This window comes from Perca fluviatilis, chromosome 18 (genome assembly GCF_010015445.1).
Source record: "Perca fluviatilis chromosome 18, GENO_Pfluv_1.0, whole genome shotgun sequence".
NCBI classification, from domain to species: domain Eukaryota; kingdom Metazoa; phylum Chordata; class Actinopteri; order Perciformes; family Percidae; genus Perca; species Perca fluviatilis.
Window position 1 is genome coordinate 4,893,894 of NC_053129.1, and position 21,080 is coordinate 4,914,973.

The following is a 21,080-nucleotide window of genomic DNA, read 5'->3' on the forward strand; positions in this document are numbered from 1 at the left end:
TAAGCGATGACATTCAAGATGGGTGTAATATAATAACTAGTGATTTAGTTACAAAATATACTTTGTACAACCTTACCTTAAGGTCTGCATGATCTCACTGTAGGGCCTTACCCCCCCCAGCTGTCCCCCTAACTTTGGTGTTCAAAAAACTGTGCTTGTAAAAACAAACTTAAAACATTGAAACAAACAATTTGTATTAATTATTAATAAAGATAGTAGATTTAATCTTAGCCCTCTGCCCCTCAAATACATAGCTACGTCCCTGCATCAAACATGCAGAGCGGCGTTCGCACAGTCTGGCTCTCATAGATGGATGGATGGATGGATGGATGGATGGATGGATGGATACTTTATTCATCCCGAGGGAAATCTGAGGGAGTCTGCTGCGGTGTGGTGGCCCCATAGATATAGAACAATATCTATGGGTGGCCCTGCATCCCGGGAAAGACTGGAGTGACTGAGCTGCCCCCGAGCCTCTGTAGGTGAAGTCAGTTTCCCCAGGTGAAGTTTAAACACACGTTTAATTTAAAGTTCAATTCGTAATAAATGTAGTGTATGCTAAAGGCGAGTCAGCATCAACATTATTACATTAGCCAAAAGTCAAATCGCTCCCTCGTGACTTGTAAGAGCATTCTGCCCTTTGATTAGTTTTGAATTTAGCAAAGACAAGAACAGCATAAAACAAAATGTTACAAACTGGCATGTTTGAATTCTTAACGTTTACAGAGGGTTGCCATTTCGGTGGCGTTACGTTACAACACACTACACAGTGCTTACTGAGACCGATCATTTGTATGTGATTAGTTAAGGAGTACTATAAAATCCACTTCCTCTCACATATCACGGCGATACGGCTGCACAAATTAAACCAGGCAACATCCTTTACTGTCAAACTGGGAAAACAACAAATACAATTGGGGATTAAGAATGCTAGTCTAGGAAGAGAAGGAGGGAAATGAAGAAGGAGAAGGCAGTAAACTGGAGAGACCAGGTGGGTCAGAGCAGGAGAAGACCACAGAAGAAGATGCAGAAATAAGTGAAAGAGGAAAAGGGAAGGAAGAATTGACTGTGAGGGATGAAGAGGAGGCACATTCAGAGAGAGGGACAGAGGCAGAGAGTGATCAGGAGGAGGCAGATGAAGATGACAGGGAGGAAGAGGCCTGCAGTTACCCTGGACCACATGGTATGTTTATATTCTCCTTCCATATAAACTGCAGTACAGTAGCAGAACATGTCATATCACTCAGTGACATGACATGTTTTCAGTTTTTGGCTATTTCTATTCTGTTGTATATGTTATAGGGTTAGATATGTAAAGATTTACATATATACATATATTATCTAATGATGTTTTACAGTTGCTCTATTATAGCATTTGTTTGATCATAATTACTGATAAAATAAGACAGTTCTGTTTGTCTGTATCAGTAAATATGATCAAGCCATTTAATTCAATTTCAGCTAAATTCGATTTTATTTATAGTATCAAATTAGACAAGAGTTCACTCTTCTCAAGACACTTAACAGATAGAGTAGGTCTAGACCACACTATAATTTACAAAGACCCAACAATTCCCCCAAGAGCAAGTATTTGGGGCAACAGTGGCGAGGAAAAACTTCCTTCTGGGCACAAACCTCAGACAGACCCAGGCTCTTGGTGGGCAGCCATCTGCCGCTGCCGGTTGGGACACATAGATGGACACAGATATAGAGAATTATGATTCATAATAATTATAGCAGTTGGTATGATGAATGGTGGCAATTATAGTAACAATAAAGATAATGGAACTATGGGGCCATCCACACGGAAACGTTTTTTTTGTGAAAACGCACGTTTTGCATCGTTTGGGCCGACCGTCCAAACGAATCCTGTAAACGTACTGCCTGAAAACGCACTCTTTTGAAACCTGGTCTCAGGGTGAAAAAATCCGAAAACGGCTCTCGTTTGGCTCTCGTTTGGCTCTCGTTTGGCTCTCGTTTGGCTTCGTTTGGACGGCGAATACGATATGAATACGTCCGTATCAATGATGTCATCGCCACACCCCTCTTTTACACCCTCTCTTACCCGTGGCCACTGACACACACAACTGCGGTAAAGCTAAGCGAGCATATCCCATCTCCATGGTTAAACCAGCTCACTTCAACTAAATACTTTATCTCTGCTCCTTGACACTTCCGTCTGGATTCTACACAAGATATATTGCTAGCGTTATGTAGCTAACGTTAAACATCACTAAAGTAGCTGATGCTCCAGCAGTGACATAACATTAACGTTAGCTGCTATGGCTATCTGTTTATAAAGTGGAAGTAGATCATTTATCAATTAGCTAGCTAATCTGTCTGCTTATCAACTCCTTGAACGGATTATTGTAACTTTTACCACGGTTTATTGTAGAAAGGCTACTGTAAGAAAAATGTATAGATTATCAAAAAGACATTGGATCATTGATGTTTCTTTGACTGCCGATGTTAGAGCTATCAGTAATAAATCCAAGTTGCCAATTTCATGGGGAATCCTCGGTAGAGCTTTGTGAGAAATTTTTAAAGTTTTTTGCTGACAAGGTGACATTTATTCGTTCATCCTTCACCTTACACCTTTCAGATCAGTTTTTGCACTCGTTGGCTAGTCCTTTTTCTTTTTATAAATTTCAGCATGTCTCTCTAACAGAACTAAACGGCCTGGTTAACAAGATGAAGATTACTACTGCTCCACTTGATGTAATTCCATCAGAGATTTTAAAAGCAGCATTTCCTGTACTTGGGCCCAGTGTCCAAGTGCTGATTAATTCTTCTTTGAACACTGGGATAGTTCCCAATAGTTTCAAGCATGCGGTTGTTCAGCCTCTGCTTAAGAAGCATGGTCTGGATGAGGGTTGCTTTAATAATTTTCGGCCTGTCTCTAAGTTGTCATTTATATCTAAACTTTTAGAAAAAGTTGTGTTGTCTCAATTTAACCTGTTTTTAAAGACAGCAAAGTTATTAGAACCTTTTTCCCCCGGTTTTACAGCTCATCATAGCACAGAGTCTGCCCTTCTAAAAGTGCTCAATGACATTTTAATTGCAGTTGATGCTGGCAAAAATGCTGTTCTTATCTTACTTGATCTTACAGCTGCCTTTGATACTGTTGATCATAATATTCTGACTAGGCGCCTAGAGCACTCATTCGGTATTAAGGGTATAGCCTTAAAATGGTTCAGTTCTTATCTTAAAGATAGGTCTTTTTCTGTGGAGATAGGCAAGTTTTCTTCATCTTCTACCCCGATTCTTAGTGGAGTACCTCAGGGCTCCATTTTGGGTCCACTTCTTTTTAACTTATATATGCGTCCGCTTGGGGATATTATTAGAAAACATAATATTTTATTCCATTTTTACGCTGATGATTCACAGCTGTATCTGCCTCTGAAAACCGGCGAGTCTATTCAGACTCTGACTGACTGCATCCGTGACATTAATTTTCTCCAACTTAATGAAGATAAAACTGAAATTATTGTCTTTGGCCCACCAAAACTGAGAAATAATCTTATCATTGAGCTGGTTAACCATTTCCCCTCAGTTTCTTCTCAGGTCAGCAATCTTGGTGTCATACTTGACTCTGAGTTATGTCTAACTAAACAAATTAATTCGGTTGTAAAGAATAGTTTTTATCAGTTGCGGTCAATTTCCAAACTAAAATCATTTCTGTCATTCCTTGATTTGGAGAAAGTAATTCATGCTTTTATTACATCACGCTTAGACTACTGCAATTCCTTGTATTTTGGTCTTCCTCAATCATCGCTTGCTCGTCTTCAAATGGTGCAAAATGCAGCTGCAAGACTGCTGACCGGGACTAAGAAATATGATCATGTAACCCCAATTTTAGCTTCGCTTCATTGGCTCCCGATCCATTTTAGAATTCAGTTTAAAATTCTGCTGTTTGTTTTTAAAGCTCTTAATGATCAAGCTCCCTCATATATTTCTGATCTTCTTACACCCTTGGCATACACTAGATCTTTAAGATCTTCTGATCAGGCTCTTTTATCGATCCCTCGCTCCCATCTTAAATCTAAGGGAGATAGAGCCTTTGCTGTTGCCGTCCCACGCCTATGGAACAAATTGCCCCTCGACATCCGTCTTGCACCTACAATTTCAATTTTTAAATCTAAATTGAAAACATATCTGTATTCCCTGGCATTTTAAATTGTTTTCTGATGCTGTCTTTTGTCTTGTTGGCTGTTTTACTGTTTATTTGTTTTTGCTTTTACCCTGTTCAGCACTTTGGATAGCTCCGCTATGTTTAAATGTGCTATATAAATAAAATTTACTTACTTACTTACTTACTTACTAGAGCTAGTTAACGTTAGCGCGCTAACGTTAGCTCGCTGCTAGCGCGTTGCAATCATGCAAAACAAAAAGCAATCCAACAGCACATATAAGCCTCTATAAAATGAGCAGTGGTGAAAGATATTATAATCCACGGATGTATTAAGAGAACGTTAGTCTAGCTAGTCATGTTATGATGGGAAGTGGAATTTAACTATGCTCTTCTTCTCCGTTTTTGGTGAATTTCTGTAGCAGAAACAGCGGCGCCTATAGGCCTGGAATATGAAGTAGCGTGTTGAGTCATTTACAAATGGATTCGTTTGGACGCAACTATTCTTGAAACGAATCCAGGGAAGACGGGTAAAAAAAAAGATTGTTTTGGTACGTGTGGACGGGGCCTAGGACTAGAAATAAAAGTTGGAGCAGTTCAGGGCGTAGCAGGGTGTTGCGTGGCATAGTAGGGCATAGCAGTGCGTTTACATATGGGGGTTCCCATGTACCCTCTTCCCCTGCCACCCTGCCAAAATCTCTCGCTACCCCTTTGCCACCCCCATGTAAAATGTTCTAGATCCGCCACTGACTTCTGTATCATGGTCTGACTGTTTTTTTCTGTCATTCCTCTAGTTTCCTCCTGTCATTGTTTGTCATATTCTGTCTAGTCTGTGTTTGCTTCGAGGCTGAAGCTCATCCCACAATCAACCTGCTTTGTGATTGCGAAGATTGTGACAACCAATCTTCGCAACATCCTCCAGGAAGGAGAAGTATGTGATTAAGAGAAGAGCTGAAACCTTCAGGGTAAAGGGTAAGGAAGCATGCATTATGGACAGATTATGTGCAGAACACAATTATCATCTTCTATGGTACAACTCCCAGTAAATCTAACATTATGACATTAAAACACCAGATGGAGACATGAACTATTTCTTCAGGCAAAAGAAAAAAACAATTTGAGCACCTGACCAAAGTTGTACTCACTGCAGAAGAAGCCAGTTCCATTTTTTAGGAGTTTCACTGCAGCCAGTTTGGTGGGCAATGGTGGAGAAAACCCACAGTGCTAGTGCGAGTGTAGTGTAGATTTGCAAATGCCTATGGATGTAACACTGAACAAATGTTTACAGTTATCGTCATAATACTCAAATATTTGTGTGTTTTAGGTTGCTCAGTGTCCACAGTCCCAATCGTAGGGGAAATATGAATGAAAAGACACAGTACAATCCAGTAGAGGTAAAGGAAATAATGGCATACTGTCACTTTTCCAAACACATCAGTGATATCATTCTCATGTCGTCTTTTACCTACAGTGCCTTGCGAAAGTATTCGGCCCCCTTGAACTTTTCGACCTTTTGCCACATTTCAGGCTTCAAACATAAAGATATAAAACTGTAATTTTTTGTGACGAATCAACAACAAGTGGGACACAATCATGAAGTGGAACGAAATTCATTGGATATTTCAAACTTTTTTAAGAAATAAAAAACTGAAAAATTGGGCGTGCAAAATTATTCAGCCCCTTTACTTTCAGTGCAGCAAACTCTCTCCAGAAGTTCAGTGAGGATCTCTGAATGATCCAATGTTGACCTAAATGACTAATGATGATAAATAGAATCCAGCTGTGTGTAATCAAGTCTCCGTATAAATGCACCTGCTCTGTGATAGTCTCAGAGGTCCGTGTAAAGCGCAGAGAGCATCATGAAGAACAAGGAACACACCAGGCAGGGCCGAGATACTGTTGGTAGGAGTTTAAAGCCGGATTGGATACAAAAAGATTTCCCAAGCTTTAAACATCCCAAGGAGCACTGTGCAAGCGATAATATTGAAATGGAAGGAGTATCAGACCACTACAAATCTGACGTCCGGCAGTCCGCCCTCTAAACTTTCAGCTCATACAATGAGAAGACTGATCAGAGATGCAGCCAAGAGGCCCATGATCACTCTGGATGACGGGCAGAGATCTACAGCTGAGGTGGGAGACTCTGTCCATAGGACAACAATGATGTCGATACTGCACAAATACGGCCTTTATGGAAGAGTGGCAAGAAGAAAGCCATTTCTTAAAGATATCCATAAAAATGTCGTTTAAAGTTTGCCACAAGCCACCTGGGGAACACACCCAAACGTGGAAGAAGGTGCTGTGGTCAGATGAAACCAAAATCAAACTTTTTGGCAACAATGCAAAACGTTATGTTTGGCGTAAAAGCAACACAGCTCATCACCCTGAACACACCATCCCCACTGTCAAACATGGTGGTGGCAGCATCATGGTTTGGGCCTGCTTTTCTTCAGCAGGGACAGGGAAGATGGTTAAAATTGATGGGAAGATGGATGGAGCCAAATACAGGACCATTCTGGAAGAAAATCTGATGGAGTCTGCAAAAGACCTGAGACTGGGACGGAGATTTGTCTTCCAACAAGACAATGATCCAAAACATAAAGCAAAATCTACAATGGAATGGTTCACAAATAAACATATCCAGGTGTTAGAATGGCCAAGTCAAAGTCCAGACCTGAATCCAATCGAGAATCTGTGGAAAGAACTGAAAACTGCTGTTCACAAACGCTCTCCATCCAACCTCACTGACCTCGAGCTGTTTTGCAAGGAGGAATGGGCAAAAATCCCGTCTCGATGTGCAAAACTGATAGAGACATACCCGCGACTTACAGCAGTGTAATCGCAGCAAAAGGTGGCGCTACAAAGTATTAACTTAAGGGGGCTGAATAATTTTGCACACCCAATTTTTCAGTTTTTTGATTTGTTAAAAAGGTTTGAAATATCCAATAAATTTCGTTCCACTTCATGATTGTGTCCCACTTGTTGTTGATTCTTCACAAAAAATTACAGTTTTATATCTTTATGTTTGAAGCCTGAAATGTGGCAAAAGGTCGAAAAGTTCAAGGGGGCCGAATACTTTCGCAAGGCACTGTATTTTTCAAAGGTTTCAGAGCCTCTTGAACTTGTTGGGATGGATCTGGTGGGTAAACTAACACTAACATGTGGCGGTAATCTGTACATATGTGTCATAGTTGATTACTTCACCAAATGGGCAGAAGCCTACTCACTCAAGAGCAAAACAGCAGTCAAGGTGACAAATTGTATTCTAAATTTATTTTACAAATTTGGTGCACCAAAAAGACTGCTAACAGACCAGGGCTCAGAGTTTTGCAAAAAGGGACAGTATTGACGGGTTGCTGTAATTTGTGTATCTTAAGGAGAAGAGGTCCTTGTACGTGGACCCATTTGGGGCCACGCAACAACAAATGGATCATTGGGATGTGACAAGGTGTGTAAAGTAGCAACTTTAATAATTAAGTATTCATGCACCTTGGATAATATTGAGGGAGCAACAAAGCACATTGGATCATTTTCCTTGTGTTTGTAGGCTAACATTAGCTTGTCCCTCTGATGTCATTTTAACATTCAACTGACCTTGAATTCAAAATATCTTACGTGGCTTAAGATCAAATTGGCAAACTAGTCAAAACACGTTCTCTATGTCTGCAAACAGTATCCTGCAATCGGTAAGTGAACATGCTCCACAATTGCACATCCCAAACAGAGGGACACAACACCATGTGGTGTGTTTGTGTGCAAGGTAACAATGTGATTATCTCTGTGGCAATTAATCATCAAAAGGTCATCATAATTATACTTAGCAGAAAGTGTTTAGCTTGCAGAGCAGATCTTACAGCAGGACACTGTCCAGTACCCAGTGGGCCAGGAGGGTGTTGTGAGGTTGAGGCTGGACATAGCAATGGCACAGGTATGCAGTACTTTAAAAGGTATACCTAAATGTTGTGTCAGTATTAACGTTAGTCTACATTAATGCCTGTATTGTATTTGACAGATGACCTGTCCCAGCTATGTCAAGCTTGCGGGGAGGAGAGCTCAGGGGCTGACACTGATAAGTGGGTAAGAAGCTTAATTCAGCTGCAGACCGACGCTTGAAGGTTACCTTGATAGGTTACCTTAACATCACTGGGTGAACTCTTAAGCACGACAGTTATTGAAAATGTGTGGGTTTTCTCCTCTAAATTGAGTTTTTCAGATGGAGTGCACCACCTGCAGAAAGTGGTACCACACAGTGTGTGTTGGCCATCCCTCCACAGAGGGGATGTACAATTTAAAATAAAATGATTTATAATCATTGTTGTAGTCTTTCCTTCAATCACAGAAATAGGTCACTCTAGTTAATCAGACGACCTAGAGCTTGCATTCCATATTGAACTTGATTTTGTGTACTGTATTAACATGTGTTAACTTTTGTTTTGTTTTTTACACCACAACTGTCATGTGGCTTATGTTGAGGATTTGATTTTGGCAGGTTTAAATGACTAAAAGGCAAATATGAAACATGACCGATTTACAGATGTTGGGTCATAAGTTAATCTGGGTGCAGTGCAGCGGTCTCCGCAACAACAACACCTCAGACTGTTTCCCGTATATGCTTTATGTAGCCTAAGTACAAACACATTAAAACGATCATGGTACAAACGTTTGCAGTGTTGTGAACAGGCATCGATACAGTCACCTACATGATTTTTCCTATAGTCCTCGTTTTGAACAAATTTGCACTTTGAAGAGATCCCTGTGAATCAATGTGCAGGATGTCTCAAACTACATTCCGAAGCTTATCTGCATAAATATACAATACTTACATAAACAATGTAATTAGAACGTATTTCCTGGTTATCAGGACATGGTTCCTCATGCCACGCCTACGTCACATCTGGAACAATGTCACCAGTTAATTCAGTCACCACTTAAACCGTAACACCGTGAGCGGTGTCCATGCCCGGATTATCTTTTAGATTAGGCACTTTTAGATAAATAATCACCAATGATGTGAACATAATGACTATATGGTTAAAGGCAAATACTAGAACAGCTAGAACAAGTAAGTTCAGAAAATTCTGATTCATTCGCTTCTAGTGAATGTTAAAAATGTTAAAAACTTAATGTTTTAAACAAGGACTCTTTCAATGTTCGGGCTGGTAGGTTGCCCGAACATTATATATACCCCGAAACAAATTATCCGCTGAAATATAGACGTTTCTTTCGCCATGCAATGTCTATGTGAAAAGTCTTTCAGGGCCATGGGGTGCAGTATCACCATTATCCGCTAAGCCCATGGTGGCATTTAGACATAGCGCTCCTCCTGGGGGCTTGGGAGTGACAGGCTCCGGCTGGAAATCGTAAGGAGGACGGGAATTAGTTTTAACATGACTTTAAAATCGCCATCCACCGAGCCAAAATGCTAATGTTATCAATAGTTAGCTCGTTCTTGTTTCCTAACTGCGTCGGGAAGTAACGTTAGCGTAGCTGGGAGCTTCATGGAGAAAGCTAAAGTTTATGTTAGCTCCCCTACAGCTGTCAGAGTTAGCTTCCACGTCATATTATCTTCTTACAGTTGTATTCTCAGTAACATGACAATCTGCTGGAAACAGGTTGCTTTTAAATCACTAAAATAGTAGTGACAGCACCGTTTGGCTTGGTTATTAATGCAGTTAGCATTGTTTGTTACTTACCTAGTTTATGACAAATGGTTTCAGTTGTGCTTCCTAACATGATGTCATTGTGCTAACCGAGCACCGTTAGACTTTACAACAGAGCCGCTTCACTTGGTAGATCATGTTTCACTCCAGAGTTGATTTGTGTTTGTCGCTGTGTGCTCGTGGTGGAAAATGAATGTAAACAAAGTTGCGCGCAGGTCGCCTCAAGGCCAGTCTAATGTTAGAAGTCCTTCTAGTGGACAGAACGTGTAACAACAACCACATGCTTGTAGTGGCATTGACAACGCATAAGCCTGAGTAGTGTAGAACATATTTAACAGGCTGCATTAAATATTCAAATATTATTCGAATATTAAAAAAAATCTCAAATGGAATTTAAATAGTATTATAGAGGAAGATTGACAGCTCTATTGATAACATAAGGATTTTGGCTCGGTGGATGTCAATTTTAAAGTCATGTTAAAACAATTTCCCATCCTTCTGATTTTCAGCCGCAGCCTGTCACTCCCCCCTGTACTAACGTTACTTGGTATGTAACGTTAGCTCACAATGCTTTGTGTTTCTCACTCCCGTAACTTATTGTTCATCAGACGCGACATGAGAAGAGGGAGATTAACCAACCTATAAAAAAAAAAAACACATTCGAATAGTAATTTCAGCATTCGAATAGTATTGATTTTTTTACTGTTCGAATTATATTTGACTTTCGGAATTTGTTCCAACAGCCCTAGTGTGCATGCGTGGTGAGTGTGTGGTAGAGCGAGTGAACAAGTGCATACCTACGTGGGTACCTACGACATAGATTCAACAGAGAACCATAAATCAAGCAATAGCCCTGATAGCACAAGTGCAAGGACAGCAAGACTGGCATACCTTTGCCGGGCTCCTGCACATTTTCTGTTTAAAAATTCCATACTTTTCCAGACTCAAATTTCCAGATTTCTCGGTAGATTACGTAAAAAATGACAGAGAGTTTGCCCTTGATTATTGCTAAAAGTCGCCTTTAGCGTAATTCACTTCTGAGAGTTTTTTGTGCGAGAAATCAACGTACAGCTCAAATATGGGCCGTTTCACAAAAATTGATGGCTAATTGCAAATTTGGTAAGACGTGTTGGAGCTCTGACTTCCCTCCGGCACCGCTGCGAGACAACTCTCTTTTTTGAGATATGTATCACTGTTTGAGCGCCTTCCATTTACTCCGGAGGACGTCCCACCGCTTGTCGTAACCTTTGTTGGTCATTTCCTTCGCGAGTTCCTGATAAATGATGGCATTTCTTAGATTTTTGCTATCTAAAATAGCCGTTATATTTTGTTCGTAAATTAAATTCAAAAAGTCTCTCGTCTCCTCGTTCGTCCGCTTACATCTGTCTTTGTTGACACCCGTCAAGTGTGCAAACAGAGCGGAAATACTGGGCGGAAATTAACTAAAACTTCTTCTTTTCCGTTTTGTGGCGGGTTGCAACCATAAAATGACCTTTTTATGGTACCATAACCATAAAACTTAATCGCAATTCATTAATTTATTCGGCAAATAACGTTTCCATCAGCGTTTGCAAAGGAAATTTGATCGATTCGGAGACCAGAGTTGACATTTTAGGGAAGACGTGTGAAATTAAATGCGGCTACTCGCCCTAAGACAAAACAAATCCAATCTTTTCTTTCGGCTCCCTGAACCAGCACTGGCCTTGGCCGAGGCCGGTGTTGAACAACACTTCCCCCTGGAAGCACTGCAGCGAGGCACACTCTCGCGTTCCTTACCTGACTCCCACAGACACCTGCTGATTGTTGTGCTCGGACTGGGTCCTGTTCAAGGTTGACTTCATGGCAACCGGCTGTGTATCGCTATGACAATCTTGCGGACTGAGACAATGAGATTACGGGGCCAGACGTAGTTTGACTACTCAGGCCTACACACACACAAACCCTTACTTATATACAGATATGCAATCACCCCCCACACCCCGTCCCTCGCCTTCGCCGCTTTGTACCCCCAGTCAGGCGGGCGGATAGGTGACAAGCGCCGTAATGGCTGCAGGACCGGATGGCTGCTTGCCTGTACTGGATTACCTCCACCCCAACACTCCCCTCCCCCATTGCGAGTCTTGTGTGCTCTTGTACTGGTTATGTGCTTATGTTGCTGAAGTGTTTTTTTCCTGTTCCCACACTGTACTCCTATCAGGGACATAGTCTGGGAGTTGCCTTTTTCTCCTCCCCTCTCCTCATGTCGTGCTGTATTCTTTTTTTTCCTTAATACCCTGTCTTCCTGTCCTGTCTACCCCATTGTCATATTGTATGTTTGTATATGTATGGTCAGGTTGATGGCTAATTTCGCTGGTACTTGTGACTATGTGACAAATAAAGGCTACTACTACTACTACTACTACTATAAGCCGTATATCGATCAAGAGAAAATCCGATGAGACCGAACGTATTTCATTTGAGTCGATATTCATGAAATTCTATCGAATTTTACTGTTTCCATAAGGCATTTTTCATTCAATATCACGTAATTTGGATAAAAACGTGTGGATGGAAACATAGCTACTGTCTAATACCGACAGACTTCCAAAAGTACAGACATGCCCGGCCACGAGCAGCGGCCCGCGTCTAAAACAGCCGAGACAAAATGCTAAGTTTCGACACTTTCATTACAACTAGTGTTGTTGTAACGTTACCCTTGGGACATAAAAAAACTCCACCAAGGAATCACAACTCACCCTGTAGCTAGTCAGCGCATTCAGTTTTACAGCCTGGGACACTGCATTTACGACCGTGGTTCATTTTCAATATCCTTGAAAAACTTCCAAACTTTCTTCCTTCGAAAGTACACAGTGCAGCTTGTGTGTGAGAGCTTGACAGAGCTCCAGCTCCTATAGCGGGTCTGTGAAGGGGGAGAGGCCGACTGGGAATCTGTCATGGCAGATTGTGGAGCTCCTGAAGTCCGACACGGTCTTAAACAATTTGCAATTAGCCATACATTTTTGTAAAACAGCCCATATTTAAGCTCTACATAGTTGATTTCTCGCATAAAAAAGTCTCAGAAGTGAATTTAGTCGTAATTCTACGGGGACCATTTCATGTGCTCACACGAAACTTTCATGTGCTCACATGAAAGTTTCGTGTGAGCACATAAAAACAAAAAAATTTATGTAGCCTGGGCCATGACAGTGAAACTTTCATGTTCGTGTGAGCACATGAAACTAAACTTTAGATTTTTTTTGTCCCTTTAGGGGCTCCGTAAAATTCAACTATGACAAGGTAAACTCGGTTTTGCATTCTATCATCCATTTACGTGACTCGCGGGGCAAGGATGGGACTTTTGGGTTTAGGAAAAGAAGAATGGGACAGTTTGGTTTAGAAATAGAAAAACGCGACAAAACGCTGAAAATATCGTGGGTGGGGTTAAAAAATGCATGTTTCTGTGACACGCGGGACACGAACCCCATCTCGGGGGTGAAAGTCCTTTGTTGTTTGACCCTGTCAATACCATGGATGTATTAAGAGAACTGGATACAGTGTTCGGCAGGGAAGCCCCGTACGTTCCAATGAGAGTGCTCAAAAGCGCATAAAGCAAACATGGAGCTCGGATCTTCCGCATTGTTGGCCCATGACGTCACGATGGACACGCGCACTAGCATCAATTTGTTTGTGTTGTCGTAGCAACCGGTAGCAACATGCTCGTTCATGAGCTTATCTCTCGTGTCTCTTACAAGTGGCGAACTAGCTAATGAACTCGCCGTTTTCATTGTCTAAAATATTCACTAGCTAACGTTAAACATTGTGTTTTCGTTGTTCCCGTTTGTTCATCGTTTACATGCTTAGCTAAATAAACGATAGATGTATTTAGCTAGACAACCAAGGAGATTTAATAATTATGTTGTGCTACTTGCTAGCAGTTAGCCTGCAGTAAAAATGTTAAACATGTGACGTTTTAAACAAGGACCCTTTCAGTGTTCGGGCTGGTAGGTTGATATACCCCGAAACAAATTATCCGCTGAAATATAGATGTTTCTTTCGCTATGCACTGTCTATCTGAAAAGTCTTTCTGGGCCATGGGGTGGAGTACCACCGTCATCCGCTAAGCCCATGGTGGCTTTTAGACATGGCGCTCTTCCTGGGGGCTTGGTCAATACACGATGCAGAACGGCCACCATTTTTGACAGCTAGCTACGGCAACACCACTTGGACAAACCATAGTTACCGACTAGCGTGATACGAAATGCAAAATATATAGAAATATAGGCCAATATATATTTTATTTTCCTATTATTTTTTATGGGCAGTTAGTTGTTGTTTTAAGCCGCTACAGAGCTCCGCAACGCCGGTGACAGAGCTCTGTGGTACAAGCGGCAGTTGGTAGTTGTGTTCAGCCACCAATAGGTGACTGTGAGGCTGGTAACGCCAGACAACGGTCCTTTCAGGGGCTGTGGCAGTTGAGTTTAGACCAGAAAAAGTCAGTGTCATTCGGCTACGACAGTTAAGGTTAGGCACCGAAACGACAAATTAAGTTTAGAAAAAAACTTTGTCTTAGACCTCACAATGCCTTGTGTTTCTCACTGCCGCTGTTATTGTTCATATGGCGTGACATGAATCACACATGCAGGTAGGTCAAGGCGAGAAGAGGGAGATTAGCTAACCTTAGCCAACATATTTATAAAAAAAAAAAATCACATTCGAATAGTAATTTCAGCATTTGAATAGTTTGGATTTAAACACTCCAGAGGAACAAACATCTAAAGTTTAGTTTCATGTGCTCACACGAAACTTTCATGTGCTCACGTGAAACCTTCATGTGCGCACGCAAAACCTTTTCATGTGCGCACATGAAAGTTTTGTGTGAGCTCATGAAACTAAACCTTAGATTTGTTTTCATGTGCGCCGCTTTGAAACCCATTTTGCGCTGTTATGAACAGCAGAGCCGCAAGCACTGCAGCAAAGAACTCCGGTTAGAAATGATGGCGGCTAAAGATGAGTTTATATAGATGCCAAAAAGGCTTCAATTTGTCATAAGAGTCTAAGTGCCAAAGATAATTAGGCCTTAAAGTAGTTTCAGCAACGGAGCCGTCTCCTCATTCTGAGTTCAACAGGGACATTCTAAAACGATAATGTGAAAAAGCTTAACGTGTTTTAATGCTACATAAACAACGATCACCAAATTTCTCTCTCATATTGCTCCTCATAACCACTGAAAACTATCAAAAAATCTAACCAGAAATTTGGTGATCACTGATCGTTATTTAGGTACATTAAACCACATTAAGCTTTTTCACCTTAGGACTTATAAAGCCCATGAGAACCGTTGGCAGTCAACCCACAGCCGCTCCGCTGCAGCTGAAAATGTGAAGCAGAAACACTTAATGTCAGATAACGTCCATAATAATAGGATTTTGGGTTAGATTTTTTGACAGTTTTCAGTGGTTATGAGGAGCAATGTAAGAGAGAAATTTGGGGATCAGTGATCGTTGTTTAGGTACATTAAACCACGTTAAGCTTTTTCACATAATTAATCGAACATTCTCTTTCCTTTGTTTAATCCATTCTCCTTGCATTTTGTATACATCCACCTATATCCGTGAGTTGGCCAGATGTTTTTAACTGTTCATAAATTAAAGTAATTGCCCGATCCAAATCGCTGTCCCCGGAACAGATAACAAGACTTTATAATCCGTTATAAATGTCGTATCAAAACAATATAATGGTGACGACTTGCAAGTAAAGCAGCAATGTCCTCATAATGAAGACCTAGATTAAAATATTGTGCAGCTCATTAACTGTACTGTGGTCATTCTCTAGTTGTCTCCAGTATGGCCCAGGCTACGGCTTTCATGTGCCCACACAAGTTTTGCGTGCTCACACGAAACTTTCATGTGCTCACGTGAAACTTTAATGTGCGCACACGAAAAGGTTTTGTGTGAGCACATGAAAGTTTTCGTGTTGTCGTAGCTCACTGTCAAAGATGGCGGCCGTTTTGCACACGCGCGACTCACACCGTGTAAGGGACTCACATCATGTCTTGACAGACCCATCTACCACCCCAACCAACCTCCCCACACAACATTTTGGGTTTTAAAACTACTCACTACTGTTGTCGCTCTCAATACTACATCATCTACACGCTAGGGATTCAACGATTATAGATTTTGTTGGTAGTATGAAAAATCACGGTTTCACGATTATCACGATTATTATGCGTTAATTAATCTCACTGAGGGCGCTTGGGTACTTCACTTAGTAGAGTGTGCGCCCATATATAGAGGTTTACTCCTCGACGCAGCAGCTGCGGGTTCGATTCCAACCTGTGGCCCTTTGCTGCATGTCATTGCCCCTATCTCTCCCCTTTCATGTCTTCAGCTGTCCTATAAATAAAAAGGCCTAAAATAATCTTAAAAAATAAATAAAAAATGTCACTGCTAATGTATGAAATTACATGAACACTCTAGATTTTAATGTGTTATTTATTGCTGCCTTTTGAAACAGAAATAACACAGTCACAGTTTTGAATGTTTTGAAAATGATTATATGATCAATCATCAACCTTTTTATTTAAATTTATTGAAAAGATTAGAGACTACAGGTGAACACCACAAACAAAGACCAAGTTACCAACAAAGAAGATGGCCCTTTTTGGGCTGCTAGACAAGATGCACCTGTCACAGGGAGATGCGCATGCATGTTGCCAAGGAATAAATGCGTTGGAGAGATCACTTTGCAGCCTTCTGTATCATAGGGGATGAAGAGGAGTAGGTCAGTAACGTTAAGTGGTAACGTCTGTGACATGTTTGAGCTGTTGAGGAGTTTTGCCTCGTATGTAACATATGCCGGCTCATGACTGGTTAGCTGCATTAATCAGGCTGACGTTAGCTAACTGGTAACATTACCAAGCTGACAAATACTTAACAACGTTAATAAACAAAGTCGCTAGCAAGCTTACCAACTTGGGTCCATATTTTTTTTCTCTTGTATCTTTGTACATAAATAACTGAAAATGGGATTTAAAAGGATTACTTTATTTGTTTTTGTTTTATTTTCTTATATGATGCACGCATTTCCTAGCCTAGAAATCTAGATGCACCCTAGCGGCAGCAAATATAATTTGCAGCCAGGGTCGTCTAGCAACTCTCCGTTGGCTCGCGAGCTGGAAAAACCAAACTCTAGTCAGGCCAATCACATCGTGTATAGAGTCGGTGGGTGGGCTTAACATAATGACGGCAGTTTTGCGACGGTGTCACTGCCCGATGTGAGTCGAGTGCCGATGTGAGTCGTGCATGCGTCACTTTGCGACAAGTAGCCTCCAAAATGCTAACGTTTTTTTGAGCTAATGCACAGTCTATGAGCTAACGTTAGCAATCAAACAATCATAGATAGCTAAAACGCTTTTGAAATGACTGCTGCTGCTGGATACAAGTTAGCAATCAAACACAACAAAGGCTGTCACTTGAATGGCGTTTTGAGCTAACATTAGCAATCTAACAATCATAGATAGCTACAACGTTTTTGAAATGACTGCTAGCTACAAGTTAGCAATCAAACACAACAAAGGCTGTCACTTGAATGGCATTTTGAGCTAACGTTAGCAATCAAACAATCATAGATAGCTACAACGTTTTTGAAATTATTACCATCTTCTGTTATTGTATGTAAAGAGAAATGTTTATTATTTTATGGATTTCACAAATTTCAGTAAGACACGTTATGCAGTAAACCATTTAAATCTGAGCATGCCCAACTCACATCTGCACTCGACTGCCGGTCTGACTCGGCTAATATCGGATATGACACGTTATGCCGTAAACCGTTTAAATCTGAGCATGCGCGACTCACAACCTGCACTCGACTCACATCGGGGAGTGACAACAGTTCAGCGTGAATTCCCTGCTACTTGAAAACAAAGAAGATGGCTGCTGCTGCTTGCGAACAGCGGTCTTTCGAATTGGCTTTGGCCACGACTCTGGAAGACTTGGAGTTCTTTGAGAAAAGAACAAAGAACAGCACTGAAGTCATTCTTAAAAAAGGAAGACGTGTTCGGAATTTTGCCGACCGGTTACGGCAAAAGTTTAATCAATCAACTGGCATTGCTCTGGTTGGTTGTAGTGCTATCCTGTTGCGTGCAGAGGGAATTTGAAAGAAAACCGTTTATCCCGCCCCTCGGATTGAGCCCTGCCAATGGTGAGTTTCCAGACCCTACATCTTGATGAGGGTCTGGCTGGTCAGGCTACGCATTTCCTATAAATGGAAAAAAAGAAAGTGCAACCATTTGCGCACTGGTAGGGTGTAAAGACTGATGTTTGTCCAAACTGCATGTAGGTGAATAGGCACGTATGTCCTGTTACTGCTAATTCATCGCTTGATGTAAATTAATAATTCTTTTATGTGATTTTTGTGAATGCTGTTTGTTGTTTTGTTCCAAATGTGTTTGTTGTTTTGTGAAACTTTTTCATGCCGTCGTCTTGACCAGGACTAAAATAAAGGTTCAATAAACATAATTCAGCACTATGTGTTTCATCAGTTCAATTGTCTAATGTTACTATAAAAACTAGAGGCCTTTGTCATTTGAACATAAACAGCTGTAGTTTGAAGGCACTTGCTGAAAAGACTGATGCTGTCAGCGTTTTTTTCAGTAGGATAGTATCCCATGCACACTGATAACTGAAAACAACTCAACTGATAGTTTCATTGACTTGACTGGTTAAATAATTAGTAAGGAATGAAAAAAAAATATACAGCCTCATCTACCTACTCATTCTCTCTTTTTTTAATCACACACACACACACACATACACACACACACACACACACACACACACACACACACACACACACACGCCAAGTGACTCAGTACACCCACTTTCCACTTGAATCAATTCATGCATCACTACTAAATCTACCACATCATGAGAATGACCATTTAGCTTTTTACCTTTCTGACCTCAGTCTGACATGATCCTTAAAACACACACACAGGCAAACAGACAGACAGGCAGACAGACAGACAGGGCCAACTCAGCTAAACACAACTCAGAATACTTCCAAACTGACACATTACTGCTGTAACTGGTTATGGTTAATCAGTGCTGCACAACATCTTCCTACATACTGGTTAACAGCTATTCATTTGATGGAGCATGCATCAGAAATGTCAGATGTAGAAATATAGGAATTTTGGACCTGACATTCTACAATTGAAAATGACAAATGGTGAGTATTTGATTGGCTTGATTCAAGTCCTTACACTCAATGTATTTAAATTATTTTCTGACTACAGCCCTGGCTGCAACTAACGATTCTTCTCATTATTGGTTCATCTGTCATATGAATTTTAAAATGAATGGTTTTGGCTCTAAAATGTCAGATAACGCTAATAATTGTGTCAAAATTGACATATTAAAAATGCTTGTTTTGTTTAAACAAGTTTAGTCTGAGACCCAATATATTTAATTTACAATGATGTGAAACACAGAAAAGACGCAAATCCTCACATCACAGAAGCTCCAACAAGATAAGGTTAGGTTAATGAATAACCCACGCAATTAAAACGGTAGCTGTTAAGTTTTCTGTTGCTTGTTTCACTGATTATATTGACTAATTTGTTTCAGCACTATATTAGTGTATTGTTTAATAATGCCCATGGCAAACGTGTCGCCTTATTGCTCATTCAGTCTCACAAACAGTCCAGAAACCCAAAGCTATTCAAGCTGTACCCATGCATAGTATGTCACTCTGAATTAAATCAGTCATAAAATGATCATCAACTGACTAATCCCCCAAAAATACTTTGTTACTGTTAGGCTACATGGATAGGTTAGGCTTTTAGTGAAATTATGATATATTATATATGGTACTTTATGCTGTTTTTTTTTTGGTAACTCCGGTTTCATTACAATAAGACACGATTTCAGATAATATCACCTGGTTATGGCTGTGGCATCCACAGAACAAAACACCGAGTCAATGAGGGGAAACTGCTGGGGGTACTGACAGTATCAGGCTTGTTTTTTTGTTGTTGTTTTATATATATATATTAGTGCAGCAGATGAGCTGGGGCACCTGTAGCAACACAAACACATCCTCTATCCATTCACAGAAACCCCCAGCTCTAAGTGTAGTGAACTTACCATTGAGGTTTCGTCACGAAGCCCTCTCTCATCCCGCATGTTATAAGTAAGAATCAAAAATAGGTGTGATGTGAGTTTTGCGCTCCTGTTGCACAAAGCTGCAGCGTTTTCTCAGCTCTCTTCACATCATGATGGGCAAACATAAAAAATAAACTTATGATGCCCGCGTGCATTAATTCGCGGAACGAGTATCCCGTCAGCGCTCAGTGGCTGCTGTTCGTCTCTTCTCCTGCCGAGGCTGTCGTTAGAACCATAAATCAAGCTGCTGCTGCTGCTGCTGCTGCTGCTGCCGCCTTCAAGTGATGTCGGAAATGTTGTGATTATTACTCGTCAGCACGTCAATGACTCGACAATATAGTAAATAGCCTACAACTGACATTTTAATTTAAATACACGACCTGCCGTTAGGTAATGTTTGTTGATAAATAATTATTAACTTCATGACCACAATTTCTTTTCCAAGTAGGCCTAACGTTAATGTAGTACAGTACAGGTCTGTACAAGGGCCAGGGGCATAGCATAATGGTGCGTTCTTTTTGTCTTGTAATCGCGACTAGTAGCTCGAGTGTGACGTCACATCCGTGTCGAAAAAAGAATAACCGCGGTAGGCTCAAGCCCCCAGGAGGAGCGCTAAGTCACCATGGGCTTAGCGGATAACGGTGGTACTCAGGGTGCGAACTACGGGGGAGCTAAGGGGAGCTCGGCTCCCCTTAATAAGACATGGGCTCCCCTGAAAACGTGATTTGTGAAATTTTGGGGGGTCTCTAAAAATATTGACAATGTGTCATTTTGACGTGCAATTTCAGTTTTTTGTAATGTGATCATCGTGGATTATTATGTGTAAAACTGCAAAAATATCATTCATTCATGTCGGCGATTTGAACCTAATTCACTTCAATAAAGATAACTATACATGCTATTCTTGTTATGAGCATCAAGGCGTGGCGGCGCTGCGGTGTAAATTCAACTCATGTTAACCATAGACAGTATATAATAAGATGTTAACTCAAAGATTCGTAGAAAAAATAAACGTTGGAGCGTACATCTGACGCGCGCAAAATCCTTGAAATCCATTCTGCAGTAAGCATCATATAGCCATGGCAAAAGAAAACAAGGCAGTTTAATTAATTTTGGTTTTACTAAGAAATTGTGTAGCGATGA

At 40.8% G+C, this 21,080-nt stretch overlaps 1 protein-coding gene across 4 annotated transcripts in view; it reads right to left on the reverse strand.

Annotated features, from left to right (window-relative positions):
• Positions 1–20,298, reverse strand: part of LOC120546227 (5-hydroxytryptamine receptor 1E) — a 43,050-nt gene extending 22,752 nt beyond the window's left edge. Inside the window, exon 1 of one of the 4 annotated variants that reach the window (XM_039781005.1) lies at positions 19,920–20,298. The gene's annotated coding sequence lies outside the window, so the exon portion shown is untranslated. Of the gene's footprint in view, positions 1–76; positions 165–11,565; positions 11,621–12,524; positions 12,577–19,919 lie in introns of those variants that run through there. The other 3 variants (XM_039781006.1, XM_039781009.1, XM_039781007.1) reach the window with 3 other exon arrangements.
• Between the last annotated feature and the right edge of the window lie 782 nt (positions 20,299–21,080).